Source organism: Pan troglodytes, chromosome 7 (genome assembly GCF_028858775.2).
Source record: "Pan troglodytes isolate AG18354 chromosome 7, NHGRI_mPanTro3-v2.0_pri, whole genome shotgun sequence".
Taxonomy (NCBI): Eukaryota; Metazoa; Chordata; class Mammalia; order Primates; family Hominidae; genus Pan; species Pan troglodytes.
Window position 1 is genome coordinate 17,030,252 of NC_072405.2, and position 21,499 is coordinate 17,051,750.

A 21,499-nucleotide genomic window follows, 5' to 3' on the forward strand; every position below is an offset into this window, starting at 1 on the left:
CCAGGGGGTCGAGGCTGCAGTGAGCCATGATTGCACCACAGTACTCCAGCCTGGGTGACCGTGCAATCCTGTCTCAAAACACAAAACAAAACCTACCACAGCCTGGGAGGCTTACAAACAACAGAAATTCATTTCTCAGTTCTGAAGGCTTGGGAGTCCAAGATGAAGGCAGATTTGGTGTCTGGTGAGGGCTCTCCTGGTTCGTAGACGATGCCTTCTCACTGTGAACAAGCCCTCCTCATCAGGGCACTAACACCATCACTGGGCTGCACCTTCATGACTGATCGCCCCCCAAACCCCCACCTCCTAAGACCAGCACATGGGGTTAGGATGTCAACACATGCATTTGGGGGACATAAACACGCTGGCTGTAGCTAATGGCCTCCTGTAAAACAGAATCATTGCTTGTAGCGTCTCTCTCACAGGGACAACTCAGGGAAAACCAAATCTCAGTTTGGGGGCCTGAAGAAGACTCCCAGAAGCAGGTATCTATGTACATCGGGCAGATACTGAAGCAAATGCTTTGAGCATCTCCTCCGTGCTAGGTGGGGGCTGCAGGGACCTAGGGGCAATGTGGACCTTATGGACAATGGCCCATTCCAGCCTCTCAAACAGCATTGGTGGAAGTGGCCGCCACCCCCATCAGGATCAGAGAAGAGATGCCACTGAGACGTTAGGGACAGCTCAGTGTACCATACATCCCTGAAACGCATTTTAGAAATGCTATTCATGAGGAGTTTATAAAAACTTGGAGGATGCTTGTAAAAGAGCATTAAGGGAAAACAAGCAGAACAAAACATTGTGCAAAGAGCATGACATCAGGCCGGGCGCGGTGGCTCACGCCTGTAATCCCAGCACTTTGGGAGACCAAGGCAGACGGATCACAAGGTCAGGAGTTTGAGATCAGTCTGGCCAACATGGTGAAACCCCGTCTCTACTAAAAATACAAAAACTAGCTGGGCGTGGTGGTGCGTGCCTGTAATTCCAGCTACTCGGGAGGCTGAGGCAGGAGTATCGCTTTAACCTGGGAGGCAGGGGTTGCAGTGAGTCAAGATCTTGCCACTGCCCTCCAGCCTTGGTGACAGAGCAAGACTTTGTCTCAAAAAAAAAAAAAAAATCAACTTAGGTTTTGGGAATGATGTTGATGATGCAGATGCAAAGGGAGGAGCCAAAAAAGTTAACAACTGCTGGTACGTGGGTAGCGGGGTTGTGGGTCATCTTAGGTGGGACTAGAGGGAGAAGAGGAGAGGGGCCCAGGGCCCTGGGGGCTCAAAGAGGCTCGAAAGAAACCCCTCTGCCATCTGGCCCAGGCCAGGATAGGGAAGATCCTGGGACCTTACGCTACTGGTGGAATAAGACATTAAAAATGGTCTAATACACTGATACAGTTCAGGAAGTTTTCTCTCTGCACCAACACATATACACACACACATACATATATAAACACAACACACACAAATGCAAATGTAAACCACACACACGTATACACACCCACACTCATTGTACTGTATATATATAAGTGTGTGTATAAAGTCCTCTTCCCACCCCACTTGGCCTCCCAAAGGTACACACCAAACTGTAATTTTGCAGTGGTCCTTTATGATTAAATAAGCAAGTACACATGCACCTGTCTGATTTTCCCGTTTTTACCAATAGGAGGCATTCTAAACATACTGTTCTGCCTTCTTCACTCTTCACATCACAGCAGGACTGTGGCAGTTTATCACAGGTCGAGTCTCCCTTATCCAAAATGCTTGGGACCAGAAGTGTTTAGGATTCCTTTTTTTTTTTTTTTATCTTGAAATATTTGCATTATACTAGTTGAGTATCTGATATGGTTTGACTGTGTCCCCACCCAAATCTCATCTTGAATTGTAGCTCCCATAATCCCCACATGCCGTGGGAGGGACCCGGTGGGAGGTAACTGAACCATGGGGACAGATTTTTCCTGTGCTATTCTCAAGATAGTGAGTGAGTTCTCATGAGATCTGATGGTTTTATAAAGGGCAGTTCCCCTGCACACACTCTGTTGTCTGCCACCATGTAAGACATGACTTTGCTCCTTCTTTGCCTTCTGCCATGATTGTGAAGCCTCCCAGCCAGGTGGAACTGTGAGTCCATTAAACCTCTTTTTCTTTATAAATTACTCAGTCTTGGGTATTGCTTCATGGCAATATGAAAATGGATTAGTACAACATCCCAAATCCAAAAATCCCAAATCTGAAATCTGAAATGTTCCAATGAACATATCCTTTGAGCATCATGTGGGTGCTCAAAAAGCTTCGGATTTTGGAGCATTTGGATTTCGGATTTTCCCAGATCTGGGATGTGCCACCTGGACTAACATTTGGATCCCAGCAGTGGACCCTTCCATGGCCCCTGCCTTGGCAGAAATGGGGAAGGCAGCTCCCTGGGCCTCCCTAGCACTTAGGCCCAGAAGAGTCCTCCCCGCACTCCTCTTCCTGCCGGGCCTCTGGAACTCAGTGAGGCAGGGTGCAGGAGACTTGAGATTGGCCAGCCCCACGAGCCCAGGGCAGTGGTGGAGCCCAGGCTTGTCCTGCTGTAGTGCTCTTGCCAGCCCTGGGGGGCTGGGGCCCACCCAGAGGGGTCCTGGTTGGAGACCTCCACGGAGTACTCAGAGCACGCAGGGCTCCCTAGAAACTCCATGCATTATGGGAGGATAAAATATTTAAACCTATACAATATAAAATATTAACTTAATTATCGTAAATAATATATGCCCAATGCGTCTTTACTGAAGAGGAAGAGAAAAAAAAAAAAAGATGAACACTCTTAGCGTGGGTACTCGAGCACTGGTGAGGATGCGAGGTGGGGTGTTGGGAGTGAGTCTCCCCTGCAGCAGGAACTCAGCTCACATGCTTGGAGCTAAGCGGCTGGATGCCTGCAAGTCTAGGAAATCGTCCATCTCCTCCTGGACCACCCAGCCTCCTCTTCCTGCTCCTTCAGGGAGCCGACCCTGACCTCTTCCTCCTTTACCTACCCAGGACTCTCTGGAAGTCCCTCCTTCACGTTTGGCCTTGAGGAGTTTGTTTTACATCCCCTGTGCCTCAGTCTCTGCCCCAGCAGCTGCAGAGCCCCTAGAGGGCAGGCACTGGGTCTTGCACTTCCCCTGGGCAGAGTCAGTCCAGGAAATCTCTACTGAATGAAAAAGTGTTCCCACCTGAGAACTAAAAATAAAATCCTAAGCCTCCCAAACCACTGAATGGTCCCACCCACCTCTTGGCCAAGGGAACCCCAGAGAAACTTTAAAAACTAAGTTCCCGCCCATGACAGGACAGGAGGTCGGATGCACCTCATTATACATACTCCCGTTTCCATTTAAACACTAGACACAACTGACCAGCACTAATGCTAAAGTAGAGATCATAAGACTGACAGAACAGACTCTGTGGTGATAAGATACCCAATTATAAACAGGACCTAAGGCCGTGCAGGCAATGGTGAAGTCAGGCACCCCTACACTTAAAGAATCAACTAAGCTCTAACTGCCACAAGGCTTTTCTTTTTCTCCAGCAGCTAAACAACACTGGCCTCAAGATAAGCAATAGTAAAACACTTGCAGCTCCACCAGACAGTGACTAACCGAACCCCTGTTCCACCAGCCGTAACTACAGCTTTGACTGGACAAGAGACTGATTTCAGTAACTTTCTCCTGATAAGACCACTGACCGTGGACTGGTTCTGGCTGGTTTACAGAGGCTGAGTACTGAGTGCCTTCATGTCCTTGCCTCACCTTTTAACATACAGGACCTAACTGTAATGCATTTAAATGTTAAGTCTCCACCCTAAAATGAACATGGAACATAATGTGCATGTTTGCTTACTATGCGTGCATGCATTTCCCCTTCATGAATATTCATAGCTCCTCCCAGAACCTGTTGAATATGTATTCTCAGCCAACCCCTTCAGCAAAAAAGTGCTTGCTTTTGGTTTTCAACCAGTGGTTGCATTTCCCGCCTGCAGTTTGCGATCTCCTTCTTAAGAAATAAGCTCTCCTTTCTAAATTCATCAATTGTGTGATTTTTCAGCTGACACACCTGGGGCCCTTCCATCGCCAAGGTCAACATGAAGTGTACTTTATGGCAAACACATGTACAAATATTCCCTCAGATAATCCTCCCAACAACCCTGTCTTATAAGCAGGCAGGGTAATGATTTTCTGATTTTTTTTCTTGCTCTGTCACCTAGGCTGGAGTGCAATAGCACGATCTCAGCTCACTGCAACCTCTGCCTCCTGGGTTCAAGTGATTCTCCTGCCTCAGGCTCCCAAGTAGCTGGGACTACAGGTGCATGCCACCACTCTGGGCTCACTTTTTGTATTTTTAGTAGAGACGGGGTTTCACCATGTTGGGTAGGCTGGTCTTGAACTCCTGACCTTGTGATCCACCCAACTCGGCCTCCCAAAGTGCTGGGATTACAGACGTGAGCCACTGCACCCAGCCAATTTTCTCATTTTACAGATGAGAAAATGAAGGCTTAGAGAAGATAGGTAGCAGGCTGAAAGACAACATCTTTCTAAGCTCAACTCCAGTGATCTTTGTTTACTTGTAACATTCCCTTATTTGCCCTTTGTGTTACCATTTCCACCCTCAAATCACTCTTTTTTTTTTTTTTTTTTTTTTGAGGAAGTGTCGCTCTGTCACCCAGGCCGGAGTACAGTGGCACGATCTCAGCTCATTGCAACCTCTGCCTCCAGGTTCAAGTGATTCTCCTGCCTCAGCCTCCTGAGTAGCTAGAGACTACAGGCACACACCACCACACCTGGCTAATTTTTGTATTTTTTGGTGGAGACAGGGTTTCACCATGTTGACTAGGCTGGTCTCGAACTCCTAACCTCAAGTGATCTACCCATCTTGGCCTCCCAGAGTGCTGGGATTATAGGTGTGAGCCACTGTGCATGGCCTCAAGCCACTCTTAAAGATATTAAATATATCAATCTGATTTTGATTGTCCTAATAATGCCAGAGGGGAGGATGGGCAGCTATCACCATCCAGGTTCCTACTTCTTAGGGTCTGTGTGACTAGTTATAAAACTATTTTCTCTTTTAATCTTCCATTTCCTCTGCTATAAAACAGAGATAATACTACTACTGACCTCCTAGAATTATTGGGAGGGTTAAATTAAACAATGTGTGTATAGTGCTGAGTGTTGCGGACAGCTCAGAGAAGATGCTTGAGTCTAGCCATCATCATGAAAACTCCACAACACCAACCACATCAGGTCTTTCTCCTGCTCCTATCTTTCTCCTGCTCCCTTCCTTAGTGAATTTCCACAGTCTCCACCACAGAGGCAGTGCACTGGTGTGACTTGGGGGTTACCACAAGGAAAATGGAAGAAAGTAAACGTTTACTGTGTCTCATCACTTGTAAGTTAAAAAATAAAAGAAAAAGAAAAGAAACAATAGCCACAGCCAGAGTAGGATGGCTGTTATCAAAATAACAGAAAATCCCAAGTGTTGTCAAGGATGCAGAGAAACTGGAACCCTTGTGCGCTGTTGTTGAGAGAATGTAAAGTGGTGCAGCGGCTGTAGAAAACAGTATGCAGTCCCTCAAAAAAGTTAAACAGAGAATTACCATATAATCCAATCCCACTTCCGGGTATATACCCAAAAGAATTTAAAGCAGGGATTCAGGCTGGTCACGGTGGCTCACACCTGTAATCCCAGTACTTTGGGAGGTCGAGGTGGGCAGATTGCTTGGGGCCAGGAGTTTGAGACCAGCCTGATCAATATTGTGAAACCCCCGTCTCTACTAAAAATACAAAAATTAGCTGTGCATGGTGGCATGTGCCTGTAATCCCAGCTACTCAGGAGGCTGAGGCAGAAGAATCACTTGAATCTGGGAGACAGAGGTTGCAATGAGCCGAGATTGTACCACTGCACCCCAGCCTGGGCAACAGAGTGGGACTCTGTCTCAAAAGAAGAAACAGAAAAGGAAAGAGAGTAAAAGAAAAGAAGAAAGCAGGGACCCAAAGAAATATTTGTACCCTTTATATGAACATTATAATGTTCCTAGCAACATTATTCACAGTAGCCAAAAGGTAGAAGTAACTCAAGTGTTCACCGGTGGATGAATGGATAGAGAAAATGTGGTTATTACATACAGCAGAATATTTTTCAGTTATAAAAAATAAGGAAATTCTGACACATGCTACAACATGATAAACCTTGAAGATGTCGTGCTAAGTGAAATAAGCCAGCTGCTTATTCACAATAGTCAAGATAAGGAATCAACTTAAGTGGCCATCCATGGATGAACAGACAAAGAAAATCTGAGACAGATAAAGATATAGATACATAGATAAATGTTTAATAGAGTCTTATTCATCCTTAAAAGATATTTAAATCCTGTGATTTGCAACAACATGGATGAACCTGGAGGACATTATGCTAAGTGAAATAAACCAGGCACAGAAAGACAAATACTACATGATCTCGCTTATGTGTGGAATCTAAACAACTCAAACTCATAGAAGCAGAGAGGAGGACGGTGAGTGCCAGGGGCTGGGGAGAAGGGAAATGGGGGGCGGGTGTTGGTCAAAGGGCACAAAGTTTCAATTCGGCAGGATGAAAGAGTTCTGGAGCTCTAACGCACAGCATGGTGACTATAGTTAATAACATATTGTCTACTTGAAATTTACTAAGAGAATAGATCTTAAATATTCTCACAGCAAGAAAAAAATAACTACGCGAGGGGAAGCTACATTAATTAGCTTACTTGCGGTAATCATTTCACAATGTATACACAGTGTATCAAAACATCACACAGTACACCATTAATACATAGTTTCCTTTTGTCAACTATACCTCAATAAAGCTGGGAGGGGAAGCAGAGTTCATGAAACCAGTTGTAACACAAAAGATATGTTAAGAATATTTTTTTTCAATTTTTCATCAGGGATACCATGTGGCTTTCATGGGCTTCATGAGTAGGATGGTGATTCCACTACTGTGTACATTTATTGCTTTAATGCAAATATAAACTACATTTCAAAGATGTCATTGGCCCATTTTCCATGAAAAAGAAACCAGTCACAAAAAGACAAATTCCACATGATTCCACATCTGTGAGGTCCCTAGAACAGCCAGATTCATAGAGACAGAAAGTAGAATGAGGGTTGCCAGGGGATGGGAAAAGGGGGCATGAGGAGTTGTTATTTGATGGAGACAGAGCTTCAGTTTGGGAAGATGCAAGAGTCCTGGCGATGGATAGTGGTGATGGTTGCACAACAGTGCGAGTGTACTTAATGCCACCAAACGATACGTTTACAGATAGTTAAAATGGTAAATTTAATATATGTATTTTACCATAAAAAAATTGGCCTTAACAACAGTGAACATGCGATTACTGAATCTCACTACATGATCCCAGGAACAGGCTCAGTGGATGACACTTCTTTCAGTTAATCTTTACAACCTTCTGAATTAGTGTTGAAAGTCCCAGTTTTACAGATGGGGACTCTAAACTTAGAGGAGTTACCTGCTTTGCCAAGAAAATTCTCAAACACAGACATGTCAGCCTCCAGGGCCTGTGATCTCCTGATTGCAACCCTGAATAGCTCCACCTCTTTGGCAACCCAGAGTGATGACAAGGGGACTGTCTGTATCCCTCAATCACACCCCCCCCACGCTCAGTCATTGCAGCAGCCAGAAAGCCACCTGTTGAGCTGGTAACACTCAGCCCTGGGGAAGCCTAGCGCCTAGACACTATGGGGCTGAACTTCCGTATCTCACCGGCAGGTCACCTCACACCATCAGCATGTGGAATCCGGCCCTTGTGTCTCAACATTCTTTGCCTGCAGTTCTGAAACATCAGGCTGTTTAGGGCAGATGACTCAGGAAGGAAGTTCAGGTCTTCTCTCCAGGGGGAGGGAAACTATTGCTTTCTGGAGGCCTTGCCTTCTCTCCCCGCCCCGCCCACCAGAGTCCCTGTGCTCCTTTGATGAAATGGTTTCAGACTTGCAGAAACGCATATCGAGGTCTCTTAATATGTATAGCAATACCAGACAGCAAGGACACCTGAGCGTGTGTTAAAAATACAGGTTCCTGGGACCAACTCCAACGTGTCTGAGTGCCTCGGCGAAACCTGGAGATGTGTATTTTTAAAGGCCCCCGAGGATTTGGATGCGCGGTGAGGTTGGAGAAGAGCTAGCCCAGGGGTCTCTACAAATGAAGGGAGCCCTGGAGACTGAGTCCCCTTCCTGGGTGACTCTGGACTCCGCAGCCCTCTGGTCTGCAGCGTTTGTGCTACCCCCTGTCCTGTGAAGCCCCAGACCTCCCGGTGGCTGATGCCTGGCACTGCCCCTGGCTCTGTGTGGTTCTGGACCAGGCCTACAGCCTCTGCTCTGTCCTCTCGCTGGCCTCCCCCTCCTTACCCCTGCCCCATGGCACTGTCCTGCCCACTCGCTCCAGCCGGACCCGCCTGTCTGTGAATTAAGTGGGCTTGGCTGGCTGCCCAGGTGCACAGTGGCTGAGGTGGCTGCAGGCTCTTATCAATGAGATCAACAGGGTGTCTGCTGAAGACGAGTTGGGACAAGATCCCGTGACTATGCCCTAGGTGGTATTCTGGAGGTCACCCTGCTGAAGTGGCTGGCCTTGGTGGCAAGAAGCTTTTCTGGGGAGGAAAGGGCTCTCGGTTCTGGGTTGCTCAGGAGCGCATTGGAATGGATGCTCTGTCCCCCTTTGCACTGCAGAGCAGCTTATTCTCGGAAAAGGCACCTGGGGTTCTAATGGCTGCAAGGCACCCACTGGCTTAATGAAACCTGCTCTTGGCATCTCTGCTGCCTCTTTTAATTCTTGTTTGGAGAGTAGCCAAAACCTCTATCTGTTCCCCCTTTTCTCAGGACATGACCCGGCAGGAGGGCTCAGAGCCCTTCCAGGCTGGGACTTTATTTGAGTCTATTTGCGAACAGGTAGATGCCTGATGGAACACAGCCCCTGACCCGGGGCTGGCTGCTCCCTGCGCCTCTCTGCAGGGGGCTGCGGGAATTAGCCTCCTCCAGGGGTGGCTGTACATGAAGACCTATCAAGACCTGAAGACCCTACCGACACCACTACGAGGGATTTTTTACTGGGGAGCCAGAGAGAGAGGGAAATGGATCAAGGCCCTGGAGCAGGCTTGGCAGCGAGACCCATCCTGCAAGAAGGGCTGCCAAGGCTGGCTGAGGTGCCCACCTCCCCGTGGGCTGGCAGGGGAGGCACCAATGTTAACACTGGAAACACCTGGCTGATAAAAACCAAAAACATTCTCTCAATGATGGGTGAGAAAGAAGAAGAAAAAAAAGTTAACCAAATCTGTTGGGCAGAATTTTTCTAGTCTTTTCCTACTTAGCTTTAAAAGGCCTTCAAGAGTCACCAAGAGGCAAACAGCGCATACACACAGCCAGGAGAGAAAGACTGTGTCTGCTGCAGAGAGGCTAGAAGGACATTTCCCCCTTCTGTGCCTCAATTTACCATTGCAAAATATAGCGTCCATTGCCTTTCCCGGGCCCCTCGTGAGGAAATCATATTGCTGCAACCACAGAGCTCTCGCATTTCCACTAGGAGCTGCTCCCTGGCCTTGAGCAACACTCTCCGGTCCTCGGGGTTTTCACTTGCAAAACAGAAACATTTACAAAGGAATATCAGGAATGGATTCCCCTCCTACTCCCAGGGCCGGTGCTGTTGTGGCTAGCACACATCTACCATGTACTCTATGAGACAGGCAGATTCAGTGAAGCTGGCTGAGTAACAGAGACAAGCATGCCAGATACAGGGAGGGGCAATGTAACTGTGACAGGATTGAAGAATATGGCCAACATCAGCTATCGTCGAGATGGCGGCTGATCTCAGCAATAGTGGCATCCACATTAAGTCCTGGTTGGAGCGAGTCACTTCATCCCTCCAAGCCCCACGATCTCCTCATCAGTGTAAAATAAGGGGATGGGCCTGGATGATGGTCTCGGAGATCCCTTCCAGCTCCGACAGTCTACAACTCTATGAAGAACAATGAGAAAAAGACAAGTTTGTTGACAGAAACATTTTTAGGTCCCCAGCCAAATCCAAGGGACAGAAAAGGGAGAAAAGAGAGGGAAACAGAAGAGAGAAAGAGCTTTCATTTTATTAAAAAAAAAAAAAAAAAAAGAGAGAACCTGACTTGATATCCCAGAAAAGCTAGGAAGAAAGAGAAAAGAAACTACTGGGCAGGAAAAGAACACTTGCGGATATTTTTCTTTCAAAGAGAAGAGCTGTTTCGTAGAGAAGGGCTTCCGTTTTCTACCACCAGCCACTCGCTTACATACCCTCTGCCTGTTCTTCCCTCATGTCCCCACAGACGGATGACCATGTCCCTAGAACCATTGGCCCCATTCCTCAACACCTATCCCCCATTCCCCAATGCTGCTCCCCACTCCTCCCTGCACCACCCACTCTTCTCTCTGGTGGTCACCCTCATCCTCAGAATAACAGCCCAGATATTTCAAAAATGAAAACATCCTCTGACCTCACATCTCCTCCAGCTATGGCCCTTAATTCTCTGTTTCTCATTGGAGCAGAACGTCTCAAAGAAACTACCAGTATTCACTAGCAGCCCCTGCCAGTCTCTCATTCTTGCCAAAAAGTCACCAAAGCCCTTAGTCCTCCCAAGTCTGATGTCCAGCTCTCAGCAGCCCTCTCCCTTGGCCTTGTTGTAGCGTTTAATTCAGTGGATCACCCCCCATCTGCTGGACTCCTTTCTTCCCTTGGGTTCCAGACACTTCTTCTTCCTGGTTTGCTTCTAGCTCACTGTCCCCCGATCACCCTGCTGGTTCCCCCACCTCCTGTCCTCCAGGTGCGGCAAGCTCAGACCTCTGCAGCTGCCTGTCTCTCCAGTCTCCCCCTCGGTACTTTCCTCCCGACCATGGCTTTTAACATTATCTAGATACTGATGACTCCCAAAGTGACATCTCCAAGCCCTACACTTCCCCAGGGGTGTTTCACAGGCATCTCCAACTTTCCAAATTCAAAACTGAACTCCTAAGTTTTCCCCTCCAGGCCTGTTCTTCCTTCGGGCTTCCCCAGCGGAGTAAAGGACACCAACACATTATCCGGTTGCTCGAGCCAAAAAAATAAGGCAAATCTTTGGCTCCTCTTTTCCTCACGCCCCATACCTGATCCTTCTTACCCCACCTGCAGAACGTATGTCTGCACCTGCCGGCTTCTCCCTTCTCATCTCCTTGGCTGATACTAACTGACTCAATTCACGAGCAGCTTTTCCTCACTGCCTCCACCCTACACAGCAGCCAGAATGAAGGATTTGAGGTTGAAATATGACTGCAGCCCTCCAGTGCTGAAAGCCCTCCAATAGCTTAGCCTTTTTTTCTTTGTTTCTTCTAAAAAAAAGCAAAAACAAAAAAACAAACAAAACGGGATACACGTGCAGAACGTGCAGGTTTGTTACATAGGTATACATATGCCATGGTGGTTTGTTACATAGGTATGCGTGTGCCACGGTGGTGTGTTGCACGGGTATGCGTGTGCCACGGTGGTGTGTTGCACGGGTATGCGTGTGCCAAGGTGGTGTGTTGCACGGGTATGCGTGTGCCACGGTGGTGTGTTGCACGGGTATGCGTGTGCCACGGTGTTTTGTTACATAGGTATGCGTGTGCCACCGTGGTTTGTTGCACAGGTACGTGTGTGCCACGGTGGTGTGTTGCACAGGTACGTGTGTGCCACGGTGGTGTGTTGCACGGGTAGGCATGTGCCACGGTGGTGTGTTGCACGGGTATGCGTGTGCCACGGTGGTGTGTTGCACGGGTATGCGTGTGCCACGGTGGTGTGTTGCACGGGTATGCGTGTGCCACGGTGGTGTGTTGCACGGGTAGGCGTGTGCCACGGTGGTGTGTTGCACGGGTAGGCGTGTGCCACGGTGGTGTGTTGCACGGGTAGGCGTGTGCCACGGTGGTGTGTTGCACGGGTAGGCGTGTGCCACGGTGGTGTGTTGCACGGGTAGGCGTGTGCCACGGTGGTGTGTTGCACGGGTATGCGTGTGCCACGGTGGTGTGTTGCACGGGTATGCGTGTGCCACGGTGGTGTGTTGCACGGGTATGCGTGTGCCACGGTGGTGTGTTGCACGGGTATGCGTGTGCCACGGTGGTGTGTTGCACGGGTATGCGTGTGCCACGGTGGTGTGTTGCACGGGTATGCGTGTGCCACGGTGGTGTGTTGCACGGGTAGGCGTGTGCCACGGTGGTGTGTTGCACGGGTATGCGTGTGCCATGGTGGTTTGTTGCACCTGTTGATTCGTCCTCTAAGTTCCCTCCCCTCAACAGCTTAGTCTTATACTTCAGCATAAAATCCAACGTTCTTTCCACCACCTGCCTCTCTGTCCCCTTCCCCAGACCCCTCACCCCCTCTGCTCCAACCAAACTGGCTTCCCTGCTGCTCCTTCCACTCTCCAAGCAGGTTTCCACCCCAGGGGAGCTGCGCTTGGGGTCTCCTGCCTGGAAGGCTCTTGGATCTGATGTGCTCCTTCCCGAGGTCTCTGCTCAAGGATAGCAGCTCAGAGGGGCCTCCCTTGACTCCCGAATCTAAAACAACACCCCCATCCCATAAGGCACTATCTGTCCCCCAGCTCTTGTTTCCCAGAGCACTTGTCATCTGAAATGAAAATGTCTCTTTTGTTTGTTTATGGCCTTCCCCACGAAAATGCAAACTCGAAGATAGGAAATTTGTGTGTCCAGTTCCCTGTGGAGTCTCCGGGACTGACACTGGCTGGAGTCTGGCATGCAGATGGCGCGAGGTAAGGCTCTGTTGAACGGGTGAGTTGGTGAAGGGATGGGTGTGCTGAGGGTGGGGGCATCTCCTTCAGCCCCGTCCCTGGACGTGAGGCTCTGGCTGTCTGGCCTGTGGGAGAGCCCAGAGCTCAGTTCTCTCTCCCCCTGGTTTTCTCTCCCCATTGCCCGCACCTTGAGTTAAAGCTGGTGTCCTCTCCTCTCTTCCCCACCCCCACCCCGACCCCTGTTTCCAGTTGGAATGGCCTTGCCCACCGGGAGTGAGCCCAGAGCAGCACACTCCGGGAAAGCTTGGGGACTTCTGGAGGGCTCGTCAGGATTCCTCTGCTGCCCACCCTCCTCCCACTCCCGCACACCCCTAGCAGGGGCTAAACTCTCCTAGGCTTCCTGGCCACCTGCAGAAAGCCTTCTGGGCTGTCGGGCACCTGCACCGCTGAAGCCCCGGCCTGTGCTGCGTGTCTGGCATGTTTGGTCACAGTGCTGAGGGGCTCAGTCAGGGGTGCCAGAGAGCACTGCGCGGGGTCCAGCCTAGGTGGGAGGGGCTGAAGCCCAGCTGACCCCCCCACATGCCACCCTGTGCACCCAGGGTGCAGCCAATGACTCCCAAGCGACCGCAGACTTCCTTCTGAGCCCCGCAGACACTGAGCAGGAGCAGCAGGCTGGGATCCGCTATAGGCTGCCATGTGCCATTGTGGAGGAATCACTTCCTCATCCAGGCCTCAGGCATCTTGCTACTTAAAAAACATAGATGGCAAGGGCTAGGGGCAAGGGGCTTATTTTATTTCCAAAGTCTCTAAAGTCTCTGCATTAAGCAACCCCAAGGTCTCCGGCCCAGCACGCTTAACCATCTCCCGTGAGTGGCCTGCCTCCCCTGACGCAAGGGTAAACCCATCAACCACAGCAGAGATCAATCCCAGGTCCTTCTGGTGCTAATTAGAAAGAAAGCTGGCTCCCAGAGAGCTGCATCTCTTCCCCATTCCCAGACAGAGGAGGTAATGAATGATTCATGGCAGGAGGATGGGCGGCATCCCTGCAGGTCTTGGTCACCGGCTTCCAGCAGGTGCTGCGCCTCCTGCACCCCCTTCCTGACTCTGGCTCCCAGAAACAGATGAGCTCTGATTGACTGGCAGTACTAGAATTTATCAATGGCTTGTTCTCTCTGGAACCAGCTTTCATTGATCAAATCTGTTTCTAGCCCTCTGTTCCTGAGAATTCCCACAGGGACCAAGATTCACTTGTGCTGTCCTGTGGATAAAAATAAAAACATCCCCCAGTCCACATGACTTCACTTTTTGCCATTCCTTCTCTCCAGCAAACATCCCCACCATGCCACCTAAGCAGGGAAGAGAAGGGGAGATATTACCTAGGTCTTTCCGCACTCTAGAATTTGATGATTTTAACATGTGTATACGGAGTTTTCAGCCATGCACAAACATGCTTTCTGGAGGGAACATGGGAAAATGCAAAGAACTGCTGAACCAATGTGCTACAAAGACAGACCTGGAGTGGATGTTTTTCCTTCTTTATGTTTCCTCTAACATTATGTGATAACACTGTTTTGTGCGAAATAAAATATGGTAGGAATGCTGGGTGGGGAATCAAAGGGTGAAAGTTCCAAGCATGCACTGTCATGGTTGCTGGCAGGTGTCATTGCGGGTAGTTAAATGAAGTCAGAGGTTTGAGAGAATTGCATGCAAGGGGAGCCATATCCCCCTCCCTCTTCTGGACATGGCCATTGTTCCAAAGCAAGCCACATCTGGGCAGCAAGTGTTGAGCAGGACCAGAGGTGAAAAGAGAGAGCGCACAATAAGTTTGTCCTAACTACTAACCCTCCTCTGATGACCACTAGAAGCTGCAAGGCCTGAAGCCTGACTCAAGGACTATGTGCCCTGTACAAGAAATCTGTCCATGTACCGGTGTTCAAGTTGCACACTGCCCAAATACGCAATGTCCTGGGGAGGGGTGCCATTTACGTTGTAGATCAACTTATCTGAGAGTGCATGGGTGGGCACAGAGTCCTGCAGTAGCAGTGAAGAGCTACATAAATCCACCTCGCAATGTTATAAGCACACACGCATGCCTGCCTCATAGGGCCGTATCCCAGCCATTCTATGGGAGGGACCTGCAGTCACTTCTCCTTCCTGCCAGCCCTTTAGGAAACCCAATTCCTGCCCCCATTGAGGGAACAACCCAGAACAGTTGCCTATTCTTGCTGGTGGGTGGGAAGGAGGAAGGAAGTGTGGGTGGACGGGGTGTGATATTGCTGGTGTGGGTGAGGGTCCGAGGGCGGGGGCTGCCAGGGTGGTGCTCACTGGGGCCCTGGGAGCTCCTGGGAGGAGGAGGGCCAGCCCACCTCATACAGGTGTCCAGGTCACACTAAGTTGAGCCACCCAAGGAAGAGGCCCTTTCCTAATTCATGCAAAGGCCCTGTGGGCTAGTGGAAGCCTGGGCTCAGGCCAATCCTGTCTTCTCTGCAGGAGGGGAATGTCAGAACACAGCCAGAGGGGGCTGTAGACAAGCAGATGGCCACACCCAGAGGCTTGGCTTGGATGTTTGTGGGAGGAGGTAATAAAGACAAAATTATTCCTGACACTTATTAAAATGGTAAGGCTGACTTTATTCAGGGGGACTGCCACCCAGGTATAGGGACTACTACCCTGGAGTTTTCCAGGAAGTCAGAGAGATTGGGCTCAACTCTGATGACAACAAAGAAAGTAGAGATTCACAGCCCAGAAGCAGCGTGGGGTGGATGAAGGGATATCACTAAGAGGAAACGTGGAGGCTGCAGGCAGGCCAAGGCAATAAGATCCCTAGGGTGGGGGAGGAGGCATCTGATCGGATATCAAGGGTGGGGGATTTTCACTAAAATCCTGACCCAGCAGGATTCTTGCTAAAACTGGAGTAAGCAGGCCAAGGCCAGAGCCCAAGGTCGGGGCCTTGAGGGCTCAGGGGAGCCTGCCTAGAGGCAGGTCAAGGGGTGTCTTTGAGGAGGCTCCTGGGCCTAGGAGAGCCGCAGGCCTCCCTCAGCCCTGCAGGGAGCGGCATGGGGTTCCGCCCGCCCCGCCTCACAGCACAGCAGCCCCTCTGGGGAGTCTGGCCGCTGCCCCCAAATCCACGTCCCAGGACAGCTCTGTCTGACAAATAACAGGTTTGGAGCTGGAGGTGATTGCATGGACGGGGGCCTCCTGGATCCACCCAGGACTTTGCTTGCACAAGGCACATGGGCTTTCCAGAATGACCTGCACAGCCTCGTGGTGACCTCCCCTGGTAGAGGCAGCACAGCGGGCCCCGAAGTCCACTGCACAGGGAGGAAAGCCATGGGTCGGGGGTGGGCAAGAAGGCCTGGGCTGGGGAACCTGGATCACAGTTCTGGTCACACAACCTCCTCATAAAACCTGATTTCCTTCATACCCCCACTCCATACACTTTGTGTTCCAGGCAAACTAACCTCAAGTAGCAACAACAGGAAGCCTGTCTGAAGGCCCCCTCCCCCTGCTTCCGGGCCTGTGCAGCCCTTGGGTCTTGATTCAGGATTCCTCTCCCGCCCCACTTCTCACCGGCGCCCCCTGCTGGATGCCCCATAGGAGGCCGTGGATGACGTCCCAACTCCTCCTGGACCCAGTGCTGCTGGGGCTGGGGAGCTTCCTCCTCTAGGAGCGCTAGATGAGAGAGGCTTCCGGAGGCGTCCTGCTGCGCTCCTCAGACTGGGAGGCAGAAGCAAGATGAGCCTGATTACTATTCCCAGGGGATTGCTGCCTGCTTTTTATTTATGCGTTTACTGGGAAGCTCTTTATTTACATTGCTGTAATTTACATTTCCCACAAGTGCCTTCCTTTCCCATCTCCTTCCCTTCTCCACATTGCTAAACGTGGGTTCCCCAGTTGCTCCAGAACGCCGGCAGCGCACAGGCTCTTCTGAGGACTCCTGGGTAAACATGCCCTGTGTTCACCTGGAAAGTGTCAAAAGGGTGGGCAGACATTTCTGTGCACATGGCAGGCTCTTGGCACTCGGTTTGGAGATGTTCAGCTACCCCAAATGCAACTCCTCAAAGAGCACCACCACCATAAAGGCACCTCTGGCTGTCTGACCCCAGCTTCCCCGGAACTGGGGAAGGGCAGGTCATTGGGGCCACTGCGTTCTGGAAGCTGAGTGGTCTACAGAGGCAGCCACACAAGTGCAGCAATTAATGTCACCATTGATTTAGGTGAAGTCTGAAGGGTGCTCATACTCTGTGTGACCCCACTACCTTTTCTTCAATGGGAGAGAGAGCCATGAGCCCTTTTCCATGTCTTGCAGTCTTGGGTGCATCTGCCTTCCTGCTCCTCCCGTCTGCTCAGGCTCCAGCCAGGGGATCAGCTGGGAGGATGCAGCTCACTTGGCCCCTTTCAGGCCTCTAGTCTCACCCTTCAGGTCTCTAGTCTCACTTCCCCCAGTCCAGGCTAAGAAACCCGCAGGCAAGGTGGATTCTACCCCCAGGTTGGTGCCCACCAGCCCACGTCTGACGCCTTGTCCTTGGCTGCCTGGAGCCCACTGTGCCTTTTCTCACTGCCAGGGTGCTCCCTCCTGCCTGGCTGCACTCCCTCCAATCTGCGTACAAGGTGCAGCCATGTCACCATCTTGAAGCACAGCTCAAATCACATCCTTACTCAAAAGCCGTTCTTGATGCCCCTGACCCAATCTAAGCACAAAACATTTTCCTATGACTCTCCCTCTCTTCATGGATCCTATTTGTCACCCAAACTAAAGAATAAGGAATAACATCAATTACTCTATAAGGAGCCCCCGTACTCCACACTGCCAGCTTTGTCTTTGTCACACTTGTCACTGTCTAACTCACTAGATACCTTATTTATTTCTGGTATTCGCTGTCTCCCTCCCCCACTAGAATGTAAGCTTGCATGAGAGGGCTTTTTGTCTGTTTTGTTCACTGCTTTGAAACAAACAGGGCCTGGCACAAAGGACAGGCTCAAAAACCACCTTTCGAATGAATGAATGAACAAATGGACGAGAAGTGACATTTGTACAGTGGTCCCAGTGTTCTGCCCTTGTCACGTGCATCATCGTGGCTCATCCTCACGACCACACGCTGAGGTAAGTGTTTTGCCCTCATTTCACACATGTGAGGCATTCCCATGAATTCCCACGGTCACAGAGGCTGGGCGGGTGTAGTTTTGTTCAGCAGGAGTCCCTGTGTTGGGTGGAATGAAGGAAGGACCCAGGCTCCATTGGCGACTGTGTCCAAGCTTGGTCTGACGTCACCGTCTGTTCCTGTCCTCACCTTCAATGCCCACCTGTCAAACCTCACCTCCTCCACAATGCTCTTCCTGACTCCTTCAGTGGGGCCTTGGGCCTTTTTTTAACCTTTTATTACATTCATACCTACCTCCTACTACTAAATGAGGAGTTCCTGAGGACACAATGCACAGACATGAATCACAGCGCTGAGCACCTGCCGCATCTTACAGACATTGAAGGTGTAATGAGTGCTTGCTAAATGAAGGCAGAGAAAGAAAATAGCTCAAAAATCATTGTGTCTGTGTCTTGTCATATGTCTGTGGCACATGTGTTGCCTTTAACTCTAAATGACCACCTTCATCCCCAACTTATTTTATTCCCAGGATCTATTCTAGAATATTCGAGGACTAAATATCGGACTGTGTCTCCCCCATTTGAGTTGTGTTCTGCCAGCACCCAGCGTGACCCATGTGGGAGGCGGTGGTATCTTTAAGTCGGAATGGGTGAATTTTTAAGTAGGGAGGGAGAGTGAATCTCCTGCAACATTTTTTTCTCATTTTGAAAGGAATGTAATTGTGGAAGACAGTGTGGCGATTCCTCAAGGATCTAGTACCAGAAATACCATTTGACCCAGCAATCTCATTACGGCATATATACCCAAAGGATTATAAATCATTCTACTATAAAGACACATGCACATGTATGTTTATTGCAGCACTATTTACAATAGCAAAGGCTATTTGCTACGTAAATGAACCAACCCAAATGCCCATCAGTGATAGACTGGATAAAGAAAATGTGGCACATATATACCATGGAATACTATGCAGCCGTAAAAAAGAATGAGTTCATGTCCTTTGCAGGAACATGAATGAAGCTGGAAGCCATCATTCTCAGCAAACTAACACAGGAACAGAAAACCAAACACCACAGGTTCTCACTCATAAGTGGGAGCTGAACAATGAGAACACATGGACACCGGGAGGGGAACATCACACACCGGAGCCTGTCGTGGGCTGGGGTCAAGTCGAGGTAGAGCATTAGGACAAACACCTAATGCATGCGGGGCTTGAAACCTAGATGGCGGGTTGATAGGTGCAGCAAACCACCACGGCACATGTATACCTATGTAACAAACCTGCATGTTCTGCACATGTATCCCACAACTTAAAGTAAAATTTTTAAAAAAAGAAAGGAATGTATAGTCACTGTGGGATACTTAGAAAACGCGAAGGTGTGCAGAAGAAAACACAAATGCACATTGTTCTTAATCTGTACAACTTCGCAGCCAGGTGGGTGGGATTATCCCCGCTTTACAGAAGAGGAAACTGAAGCTCAGAGAGTTGAAATAGCGGCCCAAGCCCTTGGGCCAGAAAGCGGGGCAGGACCAGGCTCTCACCCAGCTGTGCCTGAATCCAATCCCAAGGCCTCCTATCCAGACCAAGAGCTTTTCAGGCCCAGCATCCGAGAGCCTGGATCCACGGCGTGGCGGCCAGGGTTTCGAGGGCTCCCGCGGTTTGGGCGCTCTGCCCCTCCCCAAGCTGCGACACCCTGCGCTGGCCAGCGTCGTGTAGGCCGGGTCCAGCGCGGTCCTGGCGCCTCAGAAATCTTTCCTGAACGAATGAAAGAAGGAACGAATGACGGAAGTAAAAGGAATGAGCGCCCCGGAGACTCTGGCTTGCGTTTTCCCTCTCCATCCCCCAGCGAACGGGAGCCGGGCTGGCGCCCGAAGGGAGTCCCCGGCCGAGGGCACCGCGCAGCTCCGCGTCCCCGCGCCGGCGCCGAGAGGGAGGCCCCGCCCGACAGGCAGCTGCGGAGCCATCTGCTGCGCGGGAGGCGCCGCACCAGTGTTTGTTTACAACCCGGCCCGGCGAGCGACAAGAGCTCGGCTCCTCTTCCAGGCGCGCGGCGGTGCCAGTGGAGGAGGAGCAGGGCGCGGGGGGCGCGGGGCGGGACAGGCGCGGCTCTGTTCCCCGGCTCCCCGGCCCGCGCCCCCCGGACCCCGCCCCGCGGCTCCCTCTCACCCCCTGTAACCCCCTGCGCGACCCCGCTGGACCGCGGTCCACGGGGACAAGAGCATTTCGAGGATCCAGGAGTGTTCAGGATGAAGGGAGGTGGCGCGCAGGGTGGCACCTAAAAAACAACGCTCCTGCAGTGTCCCTGAAGGTGACAGGATGGGTGTTAGGCATTTCACAAAATCTCTAAGTCCAACAGCTCGCCCAACTCAGGGGATTCCCCTTCTTGACAGTGGCCAGATACAGGCAATAAGGTCTGGCTTAAAATTCATTCCAGGGAGTAATAATTCCATTTTTTTAAAGCATTCTGACGTAAGTGCACTTCTGGTGTTACCATTTTTACCTCCACTCCCCACAGCAGCCACAAGCTCAGGGTTGGATCAGAGCTTGGGGAGGGTGGCAGACGGAGATGAAGAGAACCCCAAATTCTGGGCTTAGGGGTGCTAGCAGGTAAAGGGAATTGACGTCTGGACAGTGACTAGTAGCCAGACTTTGGTGAGACAGCTAGTGTGGGGAGGAGACAGCCAGCAGCAGGGCTTTCCCTTCCTCCCGCCTCCCTGCCTCCATGCCTCCACGCCTCCACCTCTCCAGGCCTCCCCGCGTCCAGCCTGCACTGCAGACCTTCCTTAGACCATGCTAAACCTAGAGCCCCTGCCTCCTCCGCAGCCCCGCAGTGCCTTGATGGCGCCACCCGCCGGGAACTAGGGGTGCTCCCTGTACTCCCAGGGGGACAGTTGTGGGAGACCCTGACCTGATCCTCAGATGCCCAGGGGCTCGTTTCTACATGATTATTGGTCTGTTTGGGTTTTTCTCCTGCATACAAGGGACTAAGAGGTTACAAAGTCCTGACAAAGAGGAGGTTACACTTCCCGCACACAAAGGAGCTCGCAATCTAGAAGGGGAAGACAGGCAAGACAAAGTGGACAGGAATCACCGCTATTCAATGCCTGCCTACTATGCGCCAAGTGCTGAGTTTGGTGTTTCTCTGGCAATTCATCCAATAAATGCTTATTACATCCTGCCCTGCACTGGGCTCTGTGGACGCAGCAGAGAACAAGTCTCGTAGATGAGGAGAGACAAAATAATTCCAGTGATAGCAAGTGTGCCATAAGGGAAATACCTCTTTTAATCCTGATACAAACCCTGATGAAGGGTAAATATTCTTACCCCCTATCCCCATTTTACAGATAATGGCTCAACAAGGAGAAACAACTTGCCCAAGATCTCCAAGGCTGGGTTTGGAGCCAGGTCTAAAGCCTGTATTCTGAAGGCAACGTCCACCTAGGGCTGAGGGTTGGAGATGGCCCGTCTGCCAGCTCTGGATGAAACAGCTGGGACACAGCACCATGAATGGCAAAGGTTCCTTGCTGGGGCTAAAGCAGAATAGATGTCCACTTGGAGAGTGCTGTTTTCAAAATTCTGAATCGGCTGGGTATGGTGGCTCACACCTGTAATCTTGGCACTTTGGGAGGCCCAGGTG

The 21,499-nt window shown here is 50.6% G+C and overlaps 2 protein-coding genes across 3 annotated transcripts in view; both read right to left on the bottom strand.

The window, feature by feature from the left end:
• The window catches only part of LOC134810815 (uncharacterized), a 36,963-nt gene extending 17,050 nt beyond the window's left edge, over window positions 1–19,913 (bottom strand). For both annotated transcript variants that reach the window (XM_063816873.1, XM_063816872.1), the window contains exon 1: window positions 1–19,913. This exon is cut by the window's left edge and continues 16,087 nt beyond it. The gene's annotated coding sequence lies outside the window, so the exon portion shown is untranslated.
• XKR6 (XK related 6) overlaps window positions 1–21,499 on the bottom strand; it is a 308,294-nt gene that overhangs the window by 144,335 nt on the left and 142,460 nt on the right. The window lies entirely within an intron of this gene.